Consider the following 25,940-nt stretch of genomic DNA (forward strand, 5'->3'; position numbering starts at 1 on the left):
GTAACAGCCATTTTTCATGTTCACAAAAAGAAGTGTTAAGGGATGAGGTGACCAATCAACATTACAGATAGATGGATACTTTATTGATCCCGAGGGAAATTCAAAGCATCCAGTAGCAGGTTACAAAGACGTACATGACATGAAACATTTGTTACAAATTAAACCGCAAAACCGACGCCCCCCTCCCATACATATATATTAACCCGAAAAAAGATTTAAAGAATAATAATAATAATAATAAGATGACATGTTCCTCACCCTATCTGCTGCAACAGTCTGTAAATCATTTCAATTATATCCATACCTCACACTTAAATTGGTTAGTTACTGTCTAAACTACAAATTAATTTAAGGATGTAAATGCATCTATCTATCAATCAATCAATCAATCAATCCATCTATAAATCTTTCAAACCATCCATCAATTTATCTATATCCATCCATCAATCTATCTATCTCTAAATGGTTGTACTGATATTAAATGTAATCAGTACATGAGTACTTGTCCTTATACCTGCTTGCACCAAAAATTGTTATAGAGTGTTGATTCAACGTTTCTATACTGCTTCTAAATGCAACATAAAGGTACTTAAAGTATTACCAGTGTATTTCATGTGCTCTGCCTTTATAGCAATCTACTGTCAAATAAAACCTTTAGCATATTTTGCTTCGTCAAAACAAATGGCCATTAAACCGTGGTGACAGCAGCCTGAAGCTACATATAAAAGGTTGCTAAATCATCACAGCAGTTGACCAAACAAACACCCCCGATGTCAGGAAACTAAAGTTGCACATGATTATTTTAAGCTGCTAAATTTGTAGACGGAGTAAGAAGCTTGTTGTCACTGTGTGTAGAGTAGTTGGTACACAAGACTTCAATAACAAGGGTACAGAAAAAAATAACGTTTCTGGCACTCAAACGTAGCACAAAGGTCGTTGTATTCCCTGGTGTGTGGTGAGTAGTGTCTGAAACATTCCGATTTAACAGGGTAAGGTTTAAGTGAAGGTTAAACTTGAATATTTTCTGAAACTCTCTCTCTGGCTTTTGATTGAAATGTCTATTGGATTACAGTCTCGCTCCTCCCGCTTCTTCTCTGAAAGCACAATGACTTGATAACTGCCTGCACAGAGGAGACTGTTTCAGTTCATCCAAGAACTTACAGAGTTGAGACAAGTAGAAATAAGAAGAATGTGGATGAATCAAAATGTCTGAAGCTCTGACTGTTTCTTTCCGACGCACACCTGGGTAGCTGCAGCAGAAAGCGAGCGTGACTGTCAAGATTGTCAGTTACAGAAAGCTATACGTTGAGTGATGAAGACCACCTCCGGCTGACAAATTGAAAAAGCCACTTTTCACCCCCTTAGAGTGTGTTGATGTAAATACTGGTATTACAGGTTAGAGAGTGAAGCCTGTACAAGGATGGTTAGCAGTTGAAACATCCTGACAAGCTGGTAAAATCTCTGAGTAGAGTGATCCTCTACAACTTCCCAGTTCAATCAATGGCCTTTAGATGAGGTGCATGTTGATAAATTGGCTGTTGAATTGTTTTCATTGAATATCCACTGACATTTCTCTATTGTAAGACCCTTAACAAAAACTAGTTCCCTAGCTAGTGAAGTGATAGTTGTGTTTATATCTTTGTTTGGTCTCTTGTCTCTCAGACCAAAACAGACTCCCTAAACGCACTGCTTCCCCTCCTCCCCCACCCCTCCCTTAGTATTCATACAGCCTCAGTACAGCCATATGTAGGACTGACCTCCATTCTGATATACAGTCAAAATATGATTCAGTTCCTTTTTCTTTAGCAAGAAAAGCAAAGCATTTTCTATTGTTTTCTTCAGAAAGTCCAATGGTTCTCCTTCAATTGTACTCTTGCGACGATACTCTGTCATTATGCCTCTCCCAACAGCGTCCCTTAATGAGCGGGGTCATCTCTCTTCCCCCATGTGGTGGCAAGGCGAACAGTTGGAGATGGAGGGGTTTGTTTGAGAAAAATAACAAGCATGAAACATGTCTGAGCCGGTGAGTGACACAAACATGAAAGAAGCGCTGTCCCGCCCAGAACAACAAACCCAGAGGGAGTTTGACTTCACTCTTATATTAGAATGTCATTACTCGACTATATATTTTTTCTGCATATATTTGATATCTGCTATACTTGTGTTTCAAAAGTTGCATTTTAAACCTTTAAAACACAACAGAATCTAAAAAAAAACAATTCACATCCTATGGAAGCTGTTGGGGCTACCTTTAGTCAATTGTTCTGGTTAGTGGTCAACTCCTAATGTTGATCTTTGTCGATGTTTGATTATCAAGAAGGCTTTGCTTCAAATGAACCAGACTATAATTCTCATTAAGGCAAAAAAAAAAAATGGATCCCATTTTTTTGGATTACAAATGTTTAAACATGGACATGCTACCAAACCTAAAAATTTAAGCTCTACATTTCAGAGCTTAATAACACCTGAAGCCTGTCGACAGTAATCAATTCAGTTGTGTATGAGTGAACTGAGAGTTAGACATAGGTGTCACATACAGTATATATTGATTTCAAGTTGGTAAATACAAATACGTCATCATACATCACAGGACTATGGTTCAGTTTCCAGAATGTTTGAGGAGTAATGCTGACAATGGATTTACAATTTTGGCTTTGGCATTGTGTGTAATTATGGTAATGACAAAATTTAAAGCTGCAACTCAGTTATTATTCTCCACTCAGACCTGTTTCCTTGGCTCCAATCTGTAGTCACTTGGCTCTTGTAAATGTCTTTCCTTTCCTCTTAAGCCCACGTTTTCACTGTGAATATACATAATAAACAACCTCTAAAAAGACACTCATTTCCTGTAATGCTGTTCTTTCAGGAGGGCTCAGCTGGCGTGTGAACAGTTTACAGTCTTTTCAGCCAAGGTATGTTGGACATGACCGAACATTTCAGAGTCTCTGACTGTCAACAGCCAATCACTTACGCTGGCAAGTGTCCAAACAGAAAGTTAATTTCTGCAATTTAGTCACCTGGAAAAACAGAATTAATGTTTCAAAAGCCAAGTTCACTCAGTTTGAGAAATTCATATTCCGCACACCTCTTGTTATGGCACATGAACTTGCATTTCCTTTCCTAGCTTCCGCAAAACCCAACACTAAAAGACACAAAAGTTATGTAAATGTTTAAAGCTCTGTGGCTGCTTGAAGACACTGAACATAGAAAACCTAGAGTAATAACAACACTGCTGTCAGACTGAATGTTGGTGTTTGTTGAGGAAAGAAGATGTTACTTTGAAAGATTAAATCCCTTTTGGATTCTTGTGCACAAGAAAAGTTTCACAAACAAGAAATAAAACACATTTTTTGTCCAATTCAGCTCACTCAGGGGTTTGATGCTACAACTTCACTTGCTTCTATTATAAATAAACTTGAGTTACAGTTGAGTGAAACCTCAAAGGTATGACATGCCATATTTATGTACTAGTATTTGTGAGAACTACTGGACCCATTTAAAAAAAATATATATATGAAGAGCTATGTATTTTACAGTATCCCAATGGTTGGAATACCAAATATACAAAAAGAAATTGATCAGTGAAATCCATATTTTTATTTAAGTTAATGGTGTATTTGATTTATTCACCTCCATCTGAGAGAAATACAAATCTTACAATTAAGGCCAAGTGCTTTGCCTTATTACTAATGTGACTGATATGACGGACAGGTGGGAGTGTTGTAGCTGTTTGCCAGGAGGCCATGGCATCACTCACACGATACCCTGTCTTTCCTTTAACTTTCCTTTGTTCGGGTTGTTTTCATCGGTTGGAATTTGCTAGCTAGATAATGAGCTAGACAAAAACCAGGGTACACATCAACTCCACCTTTTTGCCTACTTCTGGATCAGCCAGAAGTTAGTTGGAGGAGTCGCAATTTCCAAAATAGTGACCGCCATCTCAGGCTGCGTTACAACTCTTAAGAAACCAAAGGTTGATGTAGCTGAGACGACGTCCATGTTGTGTAGTATCTATGGTCTAACATCACTCAAATAAACCCTAAATTCACCCTGTCCATTCACATAATATTCGATGAGGACAACAACTCTCATGATGCCTCACCACTGAAGGACGACATCCCCTGTTTCATTCTTTTTTCAATTGAGCAGCAGAAACTATGATATGAATGAAGGGCTTGCAGAGTGTGAGGGAATCGTGCAGAACTAAATGTTCCACCTACTTATAAAAGTCTCTTTTTGAAAACCTTTTAATTGATTTTCCTTTCATGCAAATGTTGGGGTCAATGGACAACAATGGACAAACCCAACCAATAAAGAAAAGGTGATTCTGCCATTTCCAAGATTTTACACTTTCGCTTGGAGTTTGCTCACACGCCAGTTCTTGCCGAATACAAATGAACGAGCAGACGGAAGATCCTTCTGGAAGCCATGTGTTACATGTCCTACTCTGCCATGGCACCACTGATGCCTGACCCTTTGTTTGAAGAGCGCTGTTAGTTAAACAGTTTAAAAGAAACACTGGCTTCTTCCTTTTAACCACAATTACCTGTACATGAAATGACTGAGCAAGAGGATCTATCAGTTAGCGGTAGTTTCCTGCAACTGATGTTCTCTAACAGAGAGCTGCTTTCCCTTGCGGCCATGACTGATTCCTGAGCCAGAGCCTTACAGCTTATCAATCACTTCTCTTGGATGTTCTTACACTGAGCTGCTGCTAAACAGGGTTATTAAAGCACCATGGGCAACGCTCCACATACTGAAACACATTTTTACAATTATCGACAAATATTTTCAAAATAAAAATCTGGAGTCGCCAAAAAAAAAAGTGTTTGGAAACTTTAGAACGATTAAATTCAGATTTTGATCACTTTGTTTTCTTATGGAGAGAAACACTTGTTTTTATTAAACCTTTCTTTCAAGTAGATTCTTTCTCAGAGTCATCAGGTTTTCATTTTTTTCTTAGAACCTAACAGCAGAAACAGAGAAGTCAGCTGGAGACCACATGAGCGCAACAGAATAAATTGAATCAATTCTGTGCACTGTGTCACTTCTTGTTTAATGTATAAGTACATGGTAAGTGTTTCATGGGTCTATTTAGCATTTCCACACAGAACTGTGCCTGAGCATTAATGTTTTTGCTTCCAACCCACTGAGATCTCAGAGAAAAGAAAATGAGAGACTGTGGGATGTTTCTTCAATAAATAGAAAACTTAAAATTCACTTACAGGATCCACCTTCAGACTATTCTCATAATCCGCTATTCTGGCTTTCCACTTTACTAGAGATAGACACGGTTGGGATTTTATTTGAAGCGTTCCAAGTTTATATTTTCCATAATGTTCAAATGGCTCTCAGCCTGCCAGCTAGAATAAAAAAGGGCAAAGCTTACGTCAACCATCTGACACAGAATGCAGTATTTCAAATCTTGATATTTCTCTTAAGGGATCATTTGTACCTATGTAGATTTGCTGAGTATGGTTACATTAAACTGTAATGAAATGTCAACCTTAGAGAAATTAAGTTTAACCAAGGATACCCCATCGGCTAAAGGAGGCCATGTGTAATAATGAACTCAGATGTCTCAAACTGGCTGAAGATAAGAGCACTCTGTTTTGCATTTCCATTTCCCATTCCGTTTTTCATTTTCCTGATATCACTAAAGCTCATCATGCATTATCCATGAAGACTCACAGTTCATTAGAGCATACAGAATAATTCAGAAGTCATATTGGACTCTCAAAAAGTCAACTTTAACAAACTTGAACATTAGAAGTCTGACTGGTCGTCAGTGGCATGAGTTTATAAAAGTGTTTTTTTTTGTTTTAAAGTAAGTGTTCTGGTAATCTTTTACAAATCTTAAGTCTTGAGTGTGCGGCAGATTTGGAGTAAAAAGTAGCAGAAAACTTCAAACATATATTTAATAATAATGAACTCAGAGTGTTTTCAGGATTGCCAAACCATTCCAACCTCACATTAGTCATACCACATATCCACTGCACTTTTACAAATCATACATATACTGAGATTCAAAACACAATAAAGCTGTTTTCACATCTGCACACCTGAAAATGTGTAGATCATTTCAAGAGGACTGCTCTGGATATTCTCCTGACCTGGCTGTTCACACATGCACCTCACAGCATGAGACTATCCCTGTCACATGGTCCGCTATATATGATGCTTTAATGACAATATTTGTCTTCATATCAATGCCATGTGTAGTTTGGCGAAATCACAATGTCAACAAAAGAGCGGAGAACAACATACTGATGAACAGAAAACGTAATGCCGTTTAATTAGTTGCACGGAGACAGTCAGTCTATGCACCGTGTAGCAGTCACAGTATAGAAACTTCAGTCCCCCTCCCATTGGCTCCAGGTGAGTTCTCTGGAGAATATCCTGCTGCTCACAAAAAATACTGTGTGTATTAAGTGTGAAAGCCCTATAAAGCTACTGTATCATTTTGACTGCAACTGATCTAATAACAGAGTAAAAGCCCAAAAACAAGACAAAGCGTTAAGATCTTTGTCCATTGGGAACAGAGGAAGATTTAGTCTGATGTAGACTTTGACAAATGAAACTACTGTTTGCTTCCTGTGTCGTACAAACAATTACTTTTGTTCAATCATTATTGTCAATGACTTTCCTAGTTCCTAAACAAGTTATTTTTTGTCCTAACCGAAAGAAATCCTATCGACAGTGCTGCAAATCAGAGAATATAGTTACTTTTGAAAAAGTGATTTCCTGAATTCATGAAGAATCTTGTCTAATGAATAATAAAAAAAAAGCCTCAGATTAAAAAACAATAACTGTGCTTTTTGGGAGAGCAGTTACTTTTTTTTTTTTTTTTGTCGATGCATGTGGAGGACTTATTGGAATAAAAACCAGCTTTTAGCTCCAGAGCACATTAAGTACAAACAAGTTGAATCTTATGATGTTTGTTAACAGCTAATCACTTTGAGAGAAAAACGTGCCAACTGTGCCTCCTCAGTAATCTTCTCAGCTGGTAAAAATCCACCATTATTGTTTTCATGTTTGCAATAAAATCACTGGTGATGAGAAAATCTGGAATGACACTTATCACCACCATCTAGGGAACATTTGAGTGAAAATGAGGGCAGTCATTAAGGAAATGTTTGTCACTCTCACGTTAAAATTCCATCAAATCTTCTTGAAGGAATAATGTCGTCACCAGGATTTTTAAACATGCAGCTACACCAAACAGTCAGAAAGCCATGCAACTGCATGTTGTTTGAACAGCTGTCACATTAGATTACTCAAAGAGTTTTCATACAACAGAGTTATTAAAAGAGTGGCTAATGACACCTACATGACATAGATGAGCTAACAGACTAACAGCAGGACTGAATATATAGAAATACCATAATGCTATATTTCTCAATGATGTTTTTTTTCCTTTTCATAAAAAGCACATTACAACTGGAATTGAAAAGATACGAGTTGAATAATTGTCTTTAAGACTGATTAATCAGTAAAGGTAAAGCAGAAATGCAGAACTTTTGCAGAGCAAATGTTCTTACTTTTTAAGCAAAAATAACATTTTGGGCTTTTGGATTGTTTGTCAGGCCAAAAAGACATCCCAACATGTTATTTAGGGCTTTGTAGTATTGTGCTCAAAGTTTTCCAATAATTCTTTCACTATTTAATGAAACAACCAAAAACTCAGGCAACCCAGGAAAGCACAAAGGGGATTAATCCTTACAGAATAATTCTTAGTTTCAGCTCTAATTGCAGTTAAAACATGCTATTAAAAATATTGTTTAGGACTACACTCATTGCTTTTAATGCTAGGGAAATTACTTTTTATGTAATCAAATGTTTAAAAACCAATCCTATAGGGCTACAATTACATGTCCTTTATGCTTTATTACGGACAAATTGAGTGTGATCTGTTTAACGTAAGCGTTTTAGTCCTGTTTGACACTACATCCCCATTTTGTCACAATACCATTTACAACTCCTCCTCGAGAGACATGAAAACCTCTCGTCAGGCTGCACACACTCGGGTGCCGAGGGCTTTAAAAAGCTCCTTAAATCCTCAGTAGCCACAATGTCAAAGGGACAAAATATAAAGTGTAGCCTGCTTTTTTTTTTACAGCCGCTGTGGGACTCTGAAAAGGTGAATACAGGCGTGTTATTAAAGAGGGTCCTTATAAAGCGGCCGGGGCCACATCTAATTAGAATGTAAATGTAGTGTGGGCTGGGGATGGATCACAGGATAGACATTGGCATTTAGATTATGCTGAGACTAGATTACTGATGACACTGTGTGTTGGTGAGATAGCCTTTTTGAGAGCGGCTTGGCAACTGACTAATTGTGTTTCACCACTAGCAATGTAGGCCGCTGCTGCTCCATCGCTGGTAATTAACCAGAGGGAAAGGAAACGGAACAAACAATCCTCGACAGGACTAAAACACACACACAAAGGAGAATATGTGCTCAAATGCACACACTCAGGCAATCTTCCACCTCTTGTACCTTGTACTAGATTGAAAGAATGGAGCGCGTCTTTGCACTAAGCCCAGACTTGAATCTGCTCAGTAGAAATCCTCTCACCTCTATGCAATTCCTCAGTGGGGGCATATGCCAGGAACAGAGCAGCCAAGACTAAACAGAAAAACCAAAGACAGAGTGGAGACAGCCGAGAGAGGAGGAGGAGGAGGAGGAGGAGGAGGAGAGAGAAACAGAGAGCAGGGAAGAACAGAGAGGGAGGGTGAGTGTAGAGAGAGGGAGAGAGCAGAATGGAATAAATTGAAGCTGATCTGGTGCTCTGCATTCTGAGGAGGATGGATTTGCATATCTGTGCAGCGGTGCAGAGGGAGAAATGTGTCGGTGCTGACAGCAAGCTGAATATCTTAAACCTCCGCTGACACCCCTGCAGGCACTCTCTCCTCACATACACGGTGGAAGGAACACATCACAAAATAACGCCAGCACACACACACATAAGCATTCACATGCACACACTAGACTTAAGGTCACGAGATGGGGAGCTTTGTGCATTGCTTTGTTCCTGCACAGTGATGTACAGTAGCGCTCGTTGTTTGGCAGTCAGCTCTAGTGCAAGATTTCTGTCTGGGGAACGGACGCAGTGATGCTGTCCACTCTGTGCTGACACTCAGAAACATAACTATTTATATGTGTTTATGACTATGTAGGTAAATATACACTAGTCTAGTGCATGAGAAACAGAGAAAATAAAACACAAACATATTCTAAGCTTGTACCTCATGGCATGTAGTAGAGGGATTAATAGGTTCTGTTCTGAACCTTTTTTTTTGACTCAACAGCACAGGAGGATTTGCATTTCAAACACTTGGAAATGAACCATTAGAAAATCAGACTGTTCTATTGTTGTTTGGAGGCAAACCAAATAAAACCAATTCAGTGCAAGGGCAACAAGCTTCTCTTTGTTTCGTATCCTAACAAAAAGTGTCTCAAGACAACCTGGCATGAACTCTAACTCTGAATATACAGCGAAAAACAACAAACAATTTTACACACATTGTACATGTAAATCCAAGATGACGGATGAAGCGACCAACACTGCACAGTTTTTATGCATTTGAATCAATGTTCTGAGTAATATGGACGTATTCACATGCAGCTCAGCCCTAAAACATTAGTGAAATGTTCCAGAGTTTTGTGCACCATTTGTAAAAATACAAATATACGATAAGATATTCAGTTTGGCAGATTTTTTTTTAAACCTCAGGACGGGTCCATTCCCTCTTCTAGACGTCATGCTAAGATAAACTAATCATTGTCCAGCTAATTAATATATAGTGCAAAGATACGACAGATATGTGTTCTCATACCTTTGAGTAAGAATGACATTGTTTCAAAAAACGCCGCTCTGTGCGTTGTGGAGACAATACATGCTAACTGAGACAACAATATAATTCAGAGCGTTCATCTATTGATATAGTAGAGTTCGATAATGGTCGACCACTGTGCAACCAACAAAGAATGTCTTCATTTATGGATCTCTGATTTCCTGACTAGTTGTGATTTATCTGACCGAGTGGGGCCACAAGCAGATAGATGATTGAACAGAGAGAACAACACAGGATTGATTGTGCAGCACTCACAGAGAAATAACATATGGAACGCACCTTGCTTAATAATTTAGTCAACAGTGATACTGAAATAGCTTTGAGGGAAATGCACAACCACACAGGCTGTACATCTAATGGGATTTTTTTACTTATATTCTTGTGTATTTCAATACGTCTCTTTCTGCAGGGTACTTTCGTAGGATTATATGACAGCTACACAAAGCTAGCATGAGGTCTTTGCAGTGTGCTTCACGTCTTTCAAATATTTAAGATCCTCAGAGGGTGCGTAGAACAAAACCTCTTCCTCACACGTCTCAGAAAAAGACATGTGAAGGGGGTGAATTCTTCTTTCTGACAGTCAAAATCCAAAGACCTAACACTCTGCCAGACTATCTTCATGCTGTTTATCATAAAAGCCCAGAGGGGGATTTATTTTGGCAGGTTGTGTTCCGGCACTGAAATCAACAAGAATCGGGGGGGAACACGTTCTATTTGCCTGACATTGTCTAATGGCCACCATCATTTCTGATTAATCTTACGCTGCATGAGGATTTATCTATCTGTGTGCTCCATGTGGTGCTGTACAGCTCAATAGGGAGAGAAGAGCACAAACAGTGCCAGGGTTAGTGCCTCCACTCCCACTGCACATAATACTTACTACTTTGGATGAAAGCCTGCTGCCAAATGGTGTGTGTGGGTGAAAGTAGCAGCTCTGACAAAAATAATAACAGCTGGGGCTTGAAAAGTGACCAACCATGTTTTTTTTTAAAGATTTTTCTGCAAATGCTGTTGCACTAACTTTGTTCTCATTCCTATGTTCTTGCTGAGCGACTAGAGCGCCAGTGGCTAACATTACAACCAGCAAATATCAGAGGGCTCTCCTGGGTCTGTTTAAGTAGCTCATTAAGCTCAAGGTTAAGTTAGCTCAAGGTTACGTTTGGGTCTCTGCAGGCTGGCTGTCTGTAGAGTGAGAGGAGGAAAAAATGCTGATGGGCTTGTCAAATGTCAGAATTTATCCTGTCTACTGAAGGGTGAGAAATGGTGAGGGAAGATTGTGAATTTGAGAGGAATGGTGGAGTTGTGACAAAGTGTAAGTGTATATTCATGTTGCTGTGTGAGTATAATGTTGGGGAGGAGAGGCATAGGAAGCAGTAACACAGTGGACAAGCTCCTTGGCATGCCAGAGGCACAGTGACATTGATCCAGCAGACCTCTCTCCATCAGTCTCCCTGACAGAGGTAACTGGATTGTTCATAAAAATGGAAATTGAGCCATGTTATTCTCATGCGTGCAGGCAGACTCTTGCTGCACATCCAAAAAAGAAATCTACTCACATATGGCTGCGCATGAATTAAGCGTGCAGCCTGAAAAAGACATTTGTGCATATATACGACTTCTCAATTCGACAGCCACAGCGCCTTGCAACAATCCAAGGAAACCTTCAAACATAAACGCACGTAAACAAACGCTTCCTCGACCAGTGTGACACTCTGTTGCTCAAGCAAAGAAATAAACAGATCAAACAGATGCAGAGCAAATAAACAGAGGCAGCTGGGGGGGAAGGGGGCCACAGGGTGAAGGAAGTAAAGCCCTTTCCTGATTAACAGTTTGCTGTCATGTGTGCTATGATAATTCTTTTAGGCCAACATTTCAATCGAGCATGGGTGGATGTGGAGGTGGGTGGGGTTGATAATTACGGCAAATATGCCACAGCATGCAATTAGCTCTGTTATGTGTGTCGTTTGTTAGCTTAGCAGTGTTCTGTGTCACACGTTAATTACCCACAACCACTGCAGATATGTGACAAAAGCTGCCTGCACAGACACTGAGTGAGCTGAATGCCTTTTATCGTTTTTCCCCCAAGAAGTGGCACGCAATTGTGCAGGATGCCTTTTTTTTTTTTTTTATTGCAGATGTTTAGTCATTGCTTCCTTTACTGTTTCATTGATGTGTACAAACCATAGACTGTATATTCAGATGGACAGAACAACAATTACCTGGGAATGAAGCCAAAAATATTTAGAGCTACCCCTGTTGACTGACTGCAGTATAGGTCATAAACCCTGCCTCATCCATTTCTATCAAACACAGATTCTGTCATGATAGTTATTATCATGCTGATATTATCAAGTGTGGATTTTTCTGAGTAGTTTATATTAGTTATTTGATGAAAAAGGAGAACGGATGTAACAAATGTAGCTGCTAGTAGCACTCTGAACCGGATTAGCAGAGTAAAGGATGAGAGGCCTGAGGAAACTTAACAAACACTAACAATAAAGACATTGAAATTTCCACAAAAATAAGTGTCTGCTCCCAAACGACAAAAGACTCTGTTCTGCTGCGGACTGTACTGACCTGAGGGATATTTGATGTTTTATTGGAAAATGAAATGTGTGCTTCGGTTAACGGAACCACATGCAAGCTCCCTTCTGCTGTTGCTATGTTGTGATGACCAAAAACGTCACCAAACACGAGGAGACAGAGATGCTTTGTCCATTTTAATATACAGTCAACGGTACAAAGTCAGAAATCATAATCTCTTAAAATAGCTTGATGCTTAATCAATTTAGCTCACCCGCTGTTTGTCTCCTTCAGCAGAGAAGCAAGCTTAGCTGGGCAGCAGCAGATGCTATTGATTTTTTCCAAGGGGTGGGGGTGGGGAGCGACAGAGGAGGTACTGCTAATGATGGAAATTTTCAGAATGACTCCATGCTTTTAAAGGGAGCTGTGTTAATGGTGGCTGGAGTCTATAGAATTGGATGCAGTTTAACCTTCAGAGATGAGGAAGCATCGAGACGATGTTCCAGGCAGCTAACGCAGAGTCTGATGTATAAGCAGGTTTATAATTGGTGCTGGATATTCCAGTCTCGTCTGTGTCTAAGCTGAGCGTGACAGGAACACTGATATTTACTTCACAGTGCTAATAGGATGCACTGTTGTCTCTGTTTGCTTTCATGTGTAAATATTGATGTAGTTTGTGACAAGAGAAGGGTATACAAGAGATTAGCCTGAATGCAGGAGGGCTGGATGAGGTTTCAAATATGTTTGTAATTTATTTTCTTTTGAAATGTCATGATATGATAATAATCAGTGGAATACTAAGTTTTTTTTCTTTGAAAGAAAAAACACCTTCAACGGCTGCTGCTGATGATGAAAAGAACAGAAAACAAGTGATGAAATTAATAGAAGTCTTGATAATTGACAGTTAATTAAGGAAATAAATGATTATCTTCTAGACATGCCACTCTGCCTCAAAGCTCCACAGTTTAACAGGAAGAGACGGACGTCAATGCAATCACAAATGTGTTTCAAGTTAGTCTAATTTTTGGTTTAGTTAGGTGAACTTTAATTTATGCCCATGTTCATACAAATCAAGCTCATGTCTGTCACGAGATAATTCTGCTCAACTGCACTGACAATTATTTGATAATATCAAACAATGAAGGGTTTACCCACATTAGTGACGTGGCTCTGATCCATCACTTGCACAGTTTAAACATTGGGAAATCAACTGGATCGATTGAAATGCTACAACGATGAATGCTAACTGCTATGGAGACTCTTTCATGCACCAGTGGGTTAACGTTTGACTTATGCCCACATTTGCTGATTAATACTGACCAAGTCCCACCAGCCTCTGTTACACTTCAAAAAGTCAACAAGCCGCAAAATACTATATTAATGTTGATACTACCATGTTTATCATTAATCCATCTCAGGAGGAAAGCCATGACGTAAAAAAGGTCCTGTCAAGATGGTGGATGAGCAACAGAGTCCGAGGCTATGATGCCTTTTTATTAATGCTACATGCAATAGGACGTATCCACAGTATCAATAACGAGTAGAAAAGAACATCCTGGCAAGCAGAACACATAATGAAGCAGTCTCATTACATGCATGAAGTTCACACCATTCCCAGACCAGTTTTCAGGATATAAACTTGATCAGCCTGCCCACTCACGAGCAGTAAACTTTCCTGAATTGAACCAGCTGCATTCACACATCAGCTCCCCCTGACTTCTAGTGGAAATTTACTGGGGCTGGCAGGAACATTTCTGGGGAAAGCTAGAGTGAAAAGTTTAGCTGCTTGTGTTCACACATGCAGCTTACCCCGGAAATTTGGCACATTTTCAGGAGTTTAGTGGTTTTGCGAATATGGATATACTTACAGTGTCTAGTTGTGTTTTATTACCAAGACTGAAAATCCTACTGCAGGAATTTTTGAAACCTTGGTTTATTTTTCAAGACAAATGTTGCCTCAAAGACATCAGCTTTACATATACATCCTGGTGTTTGACAAACTGCAGAACTGACCCTCCTTTTAATTATAATACAGTTGAGAGAAAGGCAAACCAAAGCAGGCCGTCTGCCAGCTGCTACAAAAAGGACACAGCATGATCTTGATTTTAACAAATTACATCTTAATATCTTCAACTAACTGTTGATGGTTGAAGGATTTGTAATATTTAGACAGAGTCTGTTTTACATAGCCTTTGCAAAAACAATTAAGCACAGTAAAAAAACATTTAAAAAAAAGGCTCAGTTAAGAATCATGTAATTTATCCTGAACTCAGATCGACTATTTCACTCTGAAATGATCATTTACAAGCAGTTAAATCCCCTTTTCTTTTCTCCTTCATGTTTTAATTCCCTAGTGTTTCATACTCAGATGCTTCACACTTTTTTTTTTCTTTTTTAAATATTGGCAGTATCACTACGGTTCTTTGAGCTAATAAATGGCCGACATTCTGTTGCAGGTTCAGTATCCCTAATATATATTTAATGTTGTGGGGCTCGATGAAAAGAAGAGAAAGAAAAGCATCAGCAGGGTTTTCTTCTACAGATCTGCATGTAAAGTGGGTCAGCTCTGCTCCTGGAGAGCTTAACAAGCTGCTGGAGGAATAAGGCAGCACACTTGATAATTAGCAAGAATAGGAAGGCATGTTTGAGGAGGAGGGGGGTGCAGGAAGAGGTGGGACACAGATGAGAGAGAGAGAGTGCGTGGGTGTGAGGCTGGACGAGCAACATTCAACCACAGCTATTTAATGCATCTTTCTATACAACTGTGCCTACCAGTATTGTGTGGTTTCCCCTAGTGTATTTAATTTAATCTCTGTTCTTTTTTTATTGTATATTTCTGTTCATATTCTTTTATACACCCTCCTGCACGACTGTATTGGTTTTATTCCTCGCACAAGCATAATGTGCCTTCTGGCATCAATAAAAATTCACGTCTACCTTTTGTGACAGTACAGTCTCATTTTCAACACGTCTCCGTGGACTGTTTCCCTTTCCTTGTAGTTGCACCGTTTGTTCAAAGTGTTTCTTATTTCACATTTGTTTTGAAATAATTAGGCCATGAAATGAAGGTGGAAGATTTCACAGAAGCAAAGTGTTTCACGCTGGTCTCGACCTTTTCAGGCAACACTTCTGTTTGATGTGAGTAGCAGCCAGAGAAGGAAGTGGTTGTTAGAAGCAATCTTTTTCATGTTTTGCTGTGGTAATGCTTCCTTTATTCTCTAAACTGAGGTCTCTTTCTTTATCTAAATTGGCTGGTTTCCCCCTACTACTTGGCATATAGTCAAAGATTGCCAACAGTAAAGGACACTCCCATGGTTTAATACAAGATCTGAGGCTTTAATTAAGATAAATGATTATGATTAAAGTTTTTTTTTCAAGGTTATGCAATCATGGCTGTATGCTAGCAGCAAAATTAAACCTTGATAGAGAAATACAAACACTGATATTAAAACTGTCATGGGAGCTTTAGTGATCACCCCCCCCCCCCCCCCCTGCACTACAGCGCTCATTTTCAAGTCACTGACTGGTATGAAGACAAAACATTATGGTCTAGTTTACAAACCCTGAATGAACTGAATTGGTTTAAATGTTAAACATCTCATGCTGTTGTTGGGCTTTACCTCTTCCCAGCCATCGCTGATCGAGTTATTTCCACAACGGAGGGAAGAAGATGCAGTCCTAACACCACTGTAAGCAGGGGGGCTCAGCTGCAGTAGATATGTGTGTTTGTGTGTGTGTGTGTGTGTGTGTGTGTGTGTGTGTGTGTGTGTCTTTTGTGTCTGTGTATATCTATGTGTGTTCTATCCTGAAAGCTCAGGGGCTTGCAGGCAAAGTGTGAAGAGGGTTTATGTGAGGCAGAGAGAGACAGAGTGAGATAAAGACTTAAGAGCTAATACAGAAGATAGCTGCAGAGCGAGCTGCAGTGAGAGGAAGAAGTCACACGTTGCCTCTGTCCACACTCAGAGAAGCTTAAGAGACGACACAGCCTGTGCTTCCTCTCAGGGTCAATTCAAGTGTCTCATACAACATCCTACCTTTTCTGCCAGGCTTATTCGTCTTTACTATCCTCAATCTATATACAGATTATTGGTTTGCTATTGATGATGCAGTAAAAGCATCAACCAGCCATCCAACACATGCATGTGTTTTTGAGAGCGATTTGTTGATTGGTCCAAAAATGGATCAAAGAAAATAAGAGTCAAAATTTTGTTGGTTTGATTTGTTGTTTGCCCAAATGTCAAATCATGACAGCTTAGTTTTGCTGCTGCCAATAAATTGTTCAGGAGTTTGGAGTTTGGTCAAAAAAAAGAGAAGAGATTAGTGAGGGCCATTTTTCAATGTTTAAAAGCTTCATATGCGATTTTTTGATCCGGCAGATGTCGCCTTTGAGCACCAGCATGAAACCAAAACAACTTGCGCTGCATTGTTGTGTTAGCATGCTAATGCTAGCGATCTTTATTATGCTCGTATCTTCACACTGCATGTAAAATTTACTCGAAATGACCGTAACCTAGAAACGCTTACGTGACATTCAATTAATCAGTGAGTACAGTATGTTATTCTTCTTTTCTCTAGTCCCTCAATTAAACAACTTTTATACACGAGAGGATGAGCCGGCTCGGCCGTCCTGGCGATGTAAACAAACTGAAGATAGGACTCGGAAAACTCGGAAAGCATCACAGACAGTGGGACTCGGGTGTTACACCCATTGTAGACAGTCATGACTCACTGAGTTATTTTCAGAGGATATGATTTCTATTACATTTAAGTGTGAAATAAAGCAAATAAAGCCTTTAACGATGTTATGTGAAATTAATGAGATTTATTTTATTAGAAATTAATCTGCTGATTTATCAATAAGAAAGTATTTGTTGTTTTTAGTACATTTTTTTAAAGACTAAAACTAAGGATCATTCAGATTAAAAAGCTCCTGTAAAGAACTCTTTGGATTGCATTGGTTTTGGCGCCCCCTGTGGCTAAATCAGATAGTTTTATCTCTTTGCTGATCTAGTCTTATACATGTGTAAGTTATGTTCTCTTACGAAAAATCTCAGACGGTGGTCCTTTTACAATCATTCATTACACTAACTTTTTACTGTGGAAAATGTAAACAAAGGCTGGTTCAGCAGCAACTTGTCTGACACCTACTCAACAGCAATGGTTACAAGCATGAAAAACTGCTATTTAAAAATTCTTAATCTTGTTGATGGTCGCATTCGCTTTTGTAGGTCATATAGAGGCATCATTATTATTTTAAACAGTTTCAGAAGCAGGTAAAAACTCCTCACAGGAGCGTTAATGCCCACATAGTGGTAATACAGCATTTTTAATCATTATTTGAGGTGCTGGTGAATTTCCTCATATTGGACACAATGATCTAACAATGAGAATCCCTGTGTTTGCTGTAGCTCTAGTACCCAGCCCCATGGGAAGCAGGCAATTTCAAGTGAAAAGCCTTTTCAAGTGTCTGCTACTCAAACAGATTTCACAATTAAATCCAGGCTGAAACAAAAACAACAAAGAGAAAAGACTAAAACTAAGAGGCCAGTGGCTGCTATCAGAAGCTCTATGAATGCAGTTAAAAAGGATACAGTCTTTGTAATATTTGGATTCCCAAAACAGGTTTCATACATTTCCTGTTGCTTGACATTTTACGAAAAAAAGAATATGCCTGGCAGCTGGCTAACTCTGTAAGTCTTCTTAATGAACCTGACCTGAGGGTCAGACAGATTTTCGGAGTCTGTTTTGGACTCGTTATATTTTGAATCATGCCTAGCCAAACTGCCTTTGACCTTTGCACCAATTGTGTACTGTGCTCTTGGCAGTGTTGTGAGTGTAACTGTGTTGTCAGGCTACTGGAAAACACGACAGGCAAAGCAAACATGAACACAACATGAAATGAATATAATCTTTTCTAGACAAATTTACCCAGGGGGACAATAAAGTGTGTCGTATCATATTGTACCTGCTGTAAACAGAATACTGACAAAATAATAATTCAGTGGTAGACTTGTGTGTAATGTTTTTGTCCATATTCTTGACAAGTCTTGGAAAAAAGAAGCTAGAATATAAAATAATAAATAATAATGAACTGGTTCATAGGCTTTCCTTAGGTTATATCTTAAAAACTGGGTAAATAAAACGTCAGAAAATTTTTAAAATACTATAACATTATGAAATGACTTTGTCCAACCAATAGTGCAAAACATGACGTTATTATGTTAGACAATGAAAAGTGACTGAATGTTACATCTGAGATCTGGATAAATCATGTATGTGGTATTCAGGCGTAGAAAGCACTTTTGAGTAATTAATCAATTATTACAATCGTTTGTGATTTCTTCATCATCCAGAAACCAAGATAATAATAGCAACAATGGTTAAGTAACTACTAAAGTGAATGCTCAATGTCCTTAATTACATACATTGGCCAAATAAAAAAACATTAATGTCGTTCACAACAAGCAAGGCCTTAAGCTTTAACCTAGACTATTCTCAACTGTCGCCCCCCTCCCCCCCCGATGGTGGAAGGAACTTGCAAACTCCATTCGGTCCACAGAATCCCTTTGCACCTTTAAGAAAAACCTAAAGACCCGGCTCTTTCATGATCTCCTATGCACTTGATGATATTATTGATGACTATGATGATGATGGTTTTGTTTGATAATGACGATTTTAGTATGGCTTTGATGGCTCTGTGCTCTGCCTGTAAGCATCTTAAAGCTGTTTTTTGCACTTCCTGACGTTGCTTCCTCCTTTCCAAATTCTTACTTGTGTTATACTTACAATCTTATGTACTTTGTTTGGCTAAAAGCGTCTGCTAAATGAATTGTAGAATTGTAGGAATTCCCCAATAAATTCGTAAATTCCGTGTTGGTCTAAATTGTAATTTGAACTCCTATCAAAATTTGCGGATGTGAAACATTTAACAGAAAATCAAGTTATTTTTCTTTTGAGACTCTTCTGGTCCCTTTGCAATTTATTACCTTCTTCAATTCTTCCAGCCTTTTCCTCCCTCTTAATATTGTCGAGCATCATTCAAGAAGAATTATAGTAACGCAAAGAAAATAAATATTGTCTGAAAGCAGTGTTGTGAATTCTTCATCGTTTATCTTGCAACTACGAGTAGCAAAGCACTCTCTCATAATCTACATTTCACATCTGACAGCTTTGTGTTTTGTTTACTCAGAGCAGTGCATATGGCACTCAGGGGGAACCTCAGCACTCTCAGCCTGCAGCCTTCATGAATACAACATCCCTGGTGCACAATAGTGACAGCCACAGCCACCATCTCTTCTTGAAGATGAATGTAACTGCACTGTCTTTATGTATTTGTGCACCTTCAAATCGCTTGAACATACTGTATAGTTTATACCATTATTGTTTAAAAATACATGTGTCTGGCAGGTAGAGATAAACTCAAACAGACTCAGCTTTTCTTCACGGATGAACTTTAAGGATAGCCTTTGGACACACCGCAGGAGACGAAAACAACATGGTGCAAATTTGAAGAAAACCGATGTACATCAGGCTGAGCAAGTCCAAAAGAGGCTTATAACCATATGCCACTTGAACAAATATGTTTTTGTTGTTTTGTTCTCAAACTACAGAGTAAGCTTTATCTGCTTGTATCAACACAACTCATGCCATAGAGACACAAACACTCTTGTAGCTCCTTTAGATCCCCCTCCCTTATCCATAGATAGTGTAGTTTGTTCAACTCAAATAAACCCATCCACTCCAAGTTATCTTTCCCTTTAATCCCTGGACTACAAACAGAGCGGAGAGAAACTAAGTGGGATGAGATAAAATGTTTGGTCTGATCAACAGAGAGAGGAAGACTTTTTATTCTGCCAAGTGGGAGCCCCCTGCAGTGTCTACAACTGCTTCTCCACTTCTTGATGAACTCCTGATTGTTGAAAATCAAAAAATAGAGATTAAAAAGTACTAAGAAAAAACTAGACATTGCTTTGAATAAATTAAAAAATAATAAAGCACCAGGGATGGACGACCAGCTGGGTGCAATAAGGTCTTCAGAGATGATCTAATGCTAGTCCTCTTCAGTTCCTTTAATTGGACACTTGAGAGAACGTCTCTTCTTCTTTCATGAAAAGAAGTGTTAATAACTGCTTTAATATTAAAGGGGAAACATTACGTGATATGTTTCTCATTAAGACAGAAGTAGGAGCTAAACTAGGACAAATGTTTGAATCAATTTTGTCTTAGAGCTGATTTCATCATCCTGCTCTTATTTAATGAAGTTACAGAAAACCAAATTTGTAATGGATGCAAAAAAGAAAATACTTTCTCTCTTCATATAATACAATTATAGTATTCTTGCCTGTGTAGACACTAAAATGTTGATGGAAATCTGACTTTCGTATGAGAATAATTTAAATTTCCCGAAAAAGCAACCTGGGAAAATCATGAGGAAATATGCGCGGTCTCTTGTTATAATAATAAAGAAATTAGGATTTTGTAGAGATCAATGTTTCAGGGATGATCTTTCCTAACAAATGTTTTGCTATTCACATATCAAATCTTTGGAAATATATCAAGAAATGAAGAGAATAAAGAGTATAACACATACAACTCTATGCTAATGCTGTTATCATATTTATTTGTACTAAGTATTTCAAATATCTGAAAAGCAGCACTCAAAGCTGCTAGCTCTTCTCATGTTATGATATATACCTACTTTTAGTGGCAAATCTATTTATTTCAGGGGGTGCAGAACTAAATATTTTTAGGGGGTGTGTATCCAGTGGCAGTTTGTTAATGAGGGGCGCCGCCCCCAAACATCTAGAGAGTAAAGTCTACCTCGACAAACTAAACAATGTATAATGCATACCCCCTCAAAAACGAGATGGTTCATCTCAAGGGGCAATCCATCAAATAAACAGAATTTCTCACGCATACAATGCGACTGGTATTCTGTCAGCACTCATCAGCATTCATTAAACAATGTGTTTCAGCCTTTAAAACAAACAACAATTCTAAGTAACGATGGTTTAAAGAGCTAAACCTTTAAATGTGAATGTAAAAACGTAGAATGATTTTTACCTTTCAACTAAACAAAGGCTGGCATGAGAATGAAATATCTGTAACACAATACAAGAAATACCCTTTGTATTTGCGGAGAACAGGACCATGCACTATGCTGCCATTGCTAGATTGTTATTGTTGAGTGTGGCCAGCACAGCTGGCTCTGTAGAGCGAGCCACTTACAGTTGCTCAATAATCCATTTACTTGCCTTTGCTATTGGCGTGACTGTAATTTCAATCACATGGACAGTAGGGAGATAAGTGGGGAGCTGCCTACTGAAAGCTGCCTGATGGTAACATGGGTTGAAATCGAATAATGGTTTCTTGCTTGTTGCTTTAATCAAGGAATCATCTGGTTCACTACAGTGATGGGAAAAGGAAGAGCTTAAGGCTATGGCTCATATTTTACATTTCCTTCTGGAAATGAACAGACCCAAATGCAAAGCCCCTTATTGGATTATTGAATGATCAGAACTTGTATTACTGAAGGATTGTTACACCACTAAATATGACATGAAAGATGACAGTACAGATTTATTTTATCAGGAAAGGCAGATACTTTATCTGTCCATCATAAATGTAAGCCATGTAAGATTTATATTGAGAAGTTGTCAATAATGCATCTATGATTTTTGATGAATGGATCCATAAGCTGCTACATTTGGTGATTTCTTGGTGCTCATGATATTGAGTAAAACGTACACGATGACACTGCTTGTACAATGATGTAGCTGCTCTCAAAGAGAATTGTCCGTATGCAACAGTGGACCATATTTCCATATCACCATCGTTCCAGGCAGCCTCTTTTCCCTACAAACCATTACTTGCTGCCTCGCCTCATTAGCATTGCAAATAAGACCTAAAGCAAGAGCAGTGATGGCAGCAGCAGAGGAAATAGGACAGAATTAACAAATTATGTAAGAAGCGTGGAAAGAGCGGAGGGAACAGAGTGTAGCAACAAGGAGGTGGGTGATGAAGAGGAGGTGGCAAAAGCAAATTACAAATCTGATAATACCTTCATACTGACATCCTTAGATGACATCCATTCCTGGTATTGAAGCTCTCTTTCAAGAAGATTACTGCTATAATTTCATTGCAAAGAACACTCCAGTCTTTGCAGTGAAATTACACAGACCACCCTGACGATATTTGTCTTTGTTCTATATAACCGTTTTCTACGTATGATTTGAAGAAACAAGAGTCCAAGACAGACACTGTTGGATGATTTAATCTAGCTGAGATAGAGACACATTTTTATAAATTATTGTGACATAATCTAAAAGTTTAAACACATCTGCTTGGTGAGAAATCAGAAATGAGATTTAACAGTGAACTTCTTTTTTCTGACTTGTTTATTTCAAGTATTTAATGCTGAAATGGCAAATTTTTGAGAAGTTTGCAGAAATAAGATTATATTAGGACATGGCATAAAATTTAGACAGATACATATTTAAAAAAAACGCTAATTTGATTTTAGAAAGAGTTAACTGTTTCACCCAGCATCTAGTCTATTTACTAAACGAGGCTAACAGATTCCCTATGTTAGCATAATAGTTAGCGTATACATATTTGAGTGGTACTGACCTTTTAATCCAATTCCCTACAAGAAAACATACCAGTGTTTTCCAAAATTGTAAATGTTTCCATTACAATTATTGTCTTAAATTGTCAGTTCAAAAAAATGGTGTAATTTTTATTATTTTATTTACCCTTTATTTAACCAGGAAAAAGTCTCATTGAGATTAAAAATCTATTTTACAAGAGCCTCCTGGTAATTATCTCTTCACTTGTGTTTCCTGCTTTACTGATGTTGGCATAACTGTATTCATATTCCTAAGGCCTAATCAAAGAAATAGTTGATTAAATTATTACCCTAACTACTCAGAATGATGACAAGACAAAAACGTATTGCTCCCAAACTGCTTTGCTGTTGTTTTAGGTTTTCAAATAGGTAGATTTTTCCAATCAAAAAGGGATATGAGCAAACCTGAATGAGCTTCACTACAGGGAATACTGTTGGCAGTGCTGACATGAGCGCATGTATTAGTGGGTAATGGGCTCTGAAATGCTGTAATGAAACGGCATGGAGAAAGAGGCCAGAAGGAAGAAGAAAAGGGTCAGGTTGTGATGTAAGTGCCACAACTCATCATCTGGTAAAGCCAAAGGCAGGACCTTGTGTGCTCTCATGGTATTTCTGTTTGCTTTTAGAGACATGGCCTAAAAGTTAGAGTGAGGCACTGGACTGGTCGGGCGAGGCTAGAATTGATTGCCCTTTTTTTTCCGTTGACCTTCATTAGAAAGCTTTGACTTACCTGTGAAATGAAATGTATGAATATATTATGAAACATTTACAACACCTGCATTTCTTCTATATATTTGGTTAAAAACAAAACTTGGCCAACATTTGCATTTAGATCAATTCGTCTTTGACTTTTTGACTTACAGATTGATTGATTGATTTTTACTTAACATACAATAATGTGACAACTGGAGCCTGAACTTAGAAAACAGGCTGATATTGGCTAAACATAAATAAGTCATGTATCAGTTAACGTCAAGAATTTGTGTTCAATTATTCAAAGTTCAGTGTGATGTCTTCCATTGTCTTGTTTTCTCAGACCAAAAACCCCCACGGACATCATTTGTGCTACATTTGTTTTTATAATGAAAACCATCTCGTCTCTTCTGGAGCTGAACAAAGTTTCCTCTCAAACGACTTAAACAGAGATCCAAAGACAAACATGTGGCAAGAATAGTTTCATCAGCGAGAAAATATTGTTTTTATTTTTTTGTGTAAATAATTGTTTTGACGTTGAATGAAACCAGCATCCTCTTTGAACCAGTCAGGCAACTGTGATGTGTGTATGCTGTTCTGGTTTTTGTGGTATGTGTGCCTACATTTTAACAACCCCCTTCCTCACAGTGGGGGCCAGGACTTGACTCGGACGCTTCGGCACAGTGGCAGCAACTCGGCTCGACACTCTGTGGGGGTAACACAAGGAACCCTATAGTGTGGTAATGCAATATTCATGGTGGGGCGTGAGCGGAGCAGTTAAACACAGCAGAGTTGTGAGAAGACCTTCCAACCCTCTATCAGGGAGCAGCTGCTGCCTGGGCTTTGCTCCCCTCTCCAAAGCCTTCCCCTCATGCTCGAGCATTGTCTCTTTCTTTCCTCTGCCCTCCCCTGTTCCCCTCTCTCCTGCCTCTCTCTCACTCAACCATTAATTTTTAATCACAACTTAAATGGCTGCCTTGGCTGCGGCTGTGGGGGCAGCGAGTCAAGGGCTCTTGCCTCTGGTTACAAAGTAGGAAATAAATTTGAAGAGATCAAGCTAAACATAGAAAGAGGGAGAGGGCTGACTCGGGAGAAACGCGCGGGCAGGCAGGAAAAATATCAACTTGCTTCTGCCATTACTGCTTAATTAGAATTTCAAGTCTTTCATCTTGGGCTCTCCATTGCGACTGCTACAGGAAATTGAGATCAAATTAAGATAAAGAATTGGATTTTTTCAAGGGTTTTTTAGGGGGCCCATGAGAAAGTGAGAAGGAGAGAAATAAGTGGATTTAGATTGTGTATATAGTCGTACAGAGAGCTTTCAACAGTTAATCCATTATAGGACATTAGTAGGCAACAACCGGAAGTCATTTTTGTTATGCAAAAATTCCAAAAGGATTACTAGCAATTAAGGTTGTCAAAGTTGTCGATACTTTTCAATACCACACGATACAATCTCTGAATTAAATGATCAATAGTACCATAAAGACTTCACATCTTCAGTCATACTTTTAACCAAAAGCTGCCACGAGCGAAAGGGAGAGACCACCGTCTAAATTGCACAAATTTCTTGGCAACATACTTGTGAAAATTTAGACAGTGTGCCGTTGCCAGCAGTGTTTGGTAATGAAAAACATTCTAAGTTTCTAGGACTGCTATTGTTCTTGCCAGGGTCTCCAAACTGGTAACTTTTGGACATGTGACAACCCTGAAAACATTTGTTTTTTTAATTGTGAGATTTTATCACCGTATTTGAAAGTAAAGTCTATATTTTTCGTTTAATTATGAAATCCTTACAAAACACCTAATTGCAAAATTTTTCATTCTATCTTTAAAACAGATTGCACATTTTACATTTATTTAGTGCATTGCTGTTATATGATGTAATTTCTTTTTATTTTGTTGTGTGTATTATTTTTTATTATTTTTCATTCCCACTGAGATTGATGCAAAATGTAAATACAGAACCCAGGTTATGTGCTTTTATTTTTACCAATAAAAAGTAACAAGCCACCTGAGAACGTAAACCAGGGCTCAAGGATAAAGCAAAGAATATTTTGACATCTAAAAGACCTTCCAACAAGCCACTGACCAAGAAAATAGTCAGTAACTGCCATAGTCAAATTGCAGTGCTAACACTCGGCTGAAAACCTCCATTATACTTGGAGTGTAAAAACCCAGCCTACAGTAGGAGTATATAAAAGGTTGAACCACTTATTCATGAAGGACACGGCTGTGT

The 25,940-nt window shown here is 38.5% G+C and overlaps 1 protein-coding gene across 1 annotated transcript in view; it reads right to left on the reverse strand.

Annotated features, from left to right (window-relative positions):
- trip4 (thyroid hormone receptor interactor 4) overlaps window positions 1-25,940 on the reverse strand; it is a 72,040-nt gene that overhangs the window by 6,085 nt on the left and 40,015 nt on the right. The gene's annotated exons all lie outside the window — the stretch shown is intronic.

The sequence above is a fragment of the Labrus bergylta genome, chromosome 3, assembly GCF_963930695.1.
Source record: "Labrus bergylta chromosome 3, fLabBer1.1, whole genome shotgun sequence".
Taxonomy (NCBI): domain Eukaryota; kingdom Metazoa; phylum Chordata; class Actinopteri; order Labriformes; family Labridae; genus Labrus; species Labrus bergylta.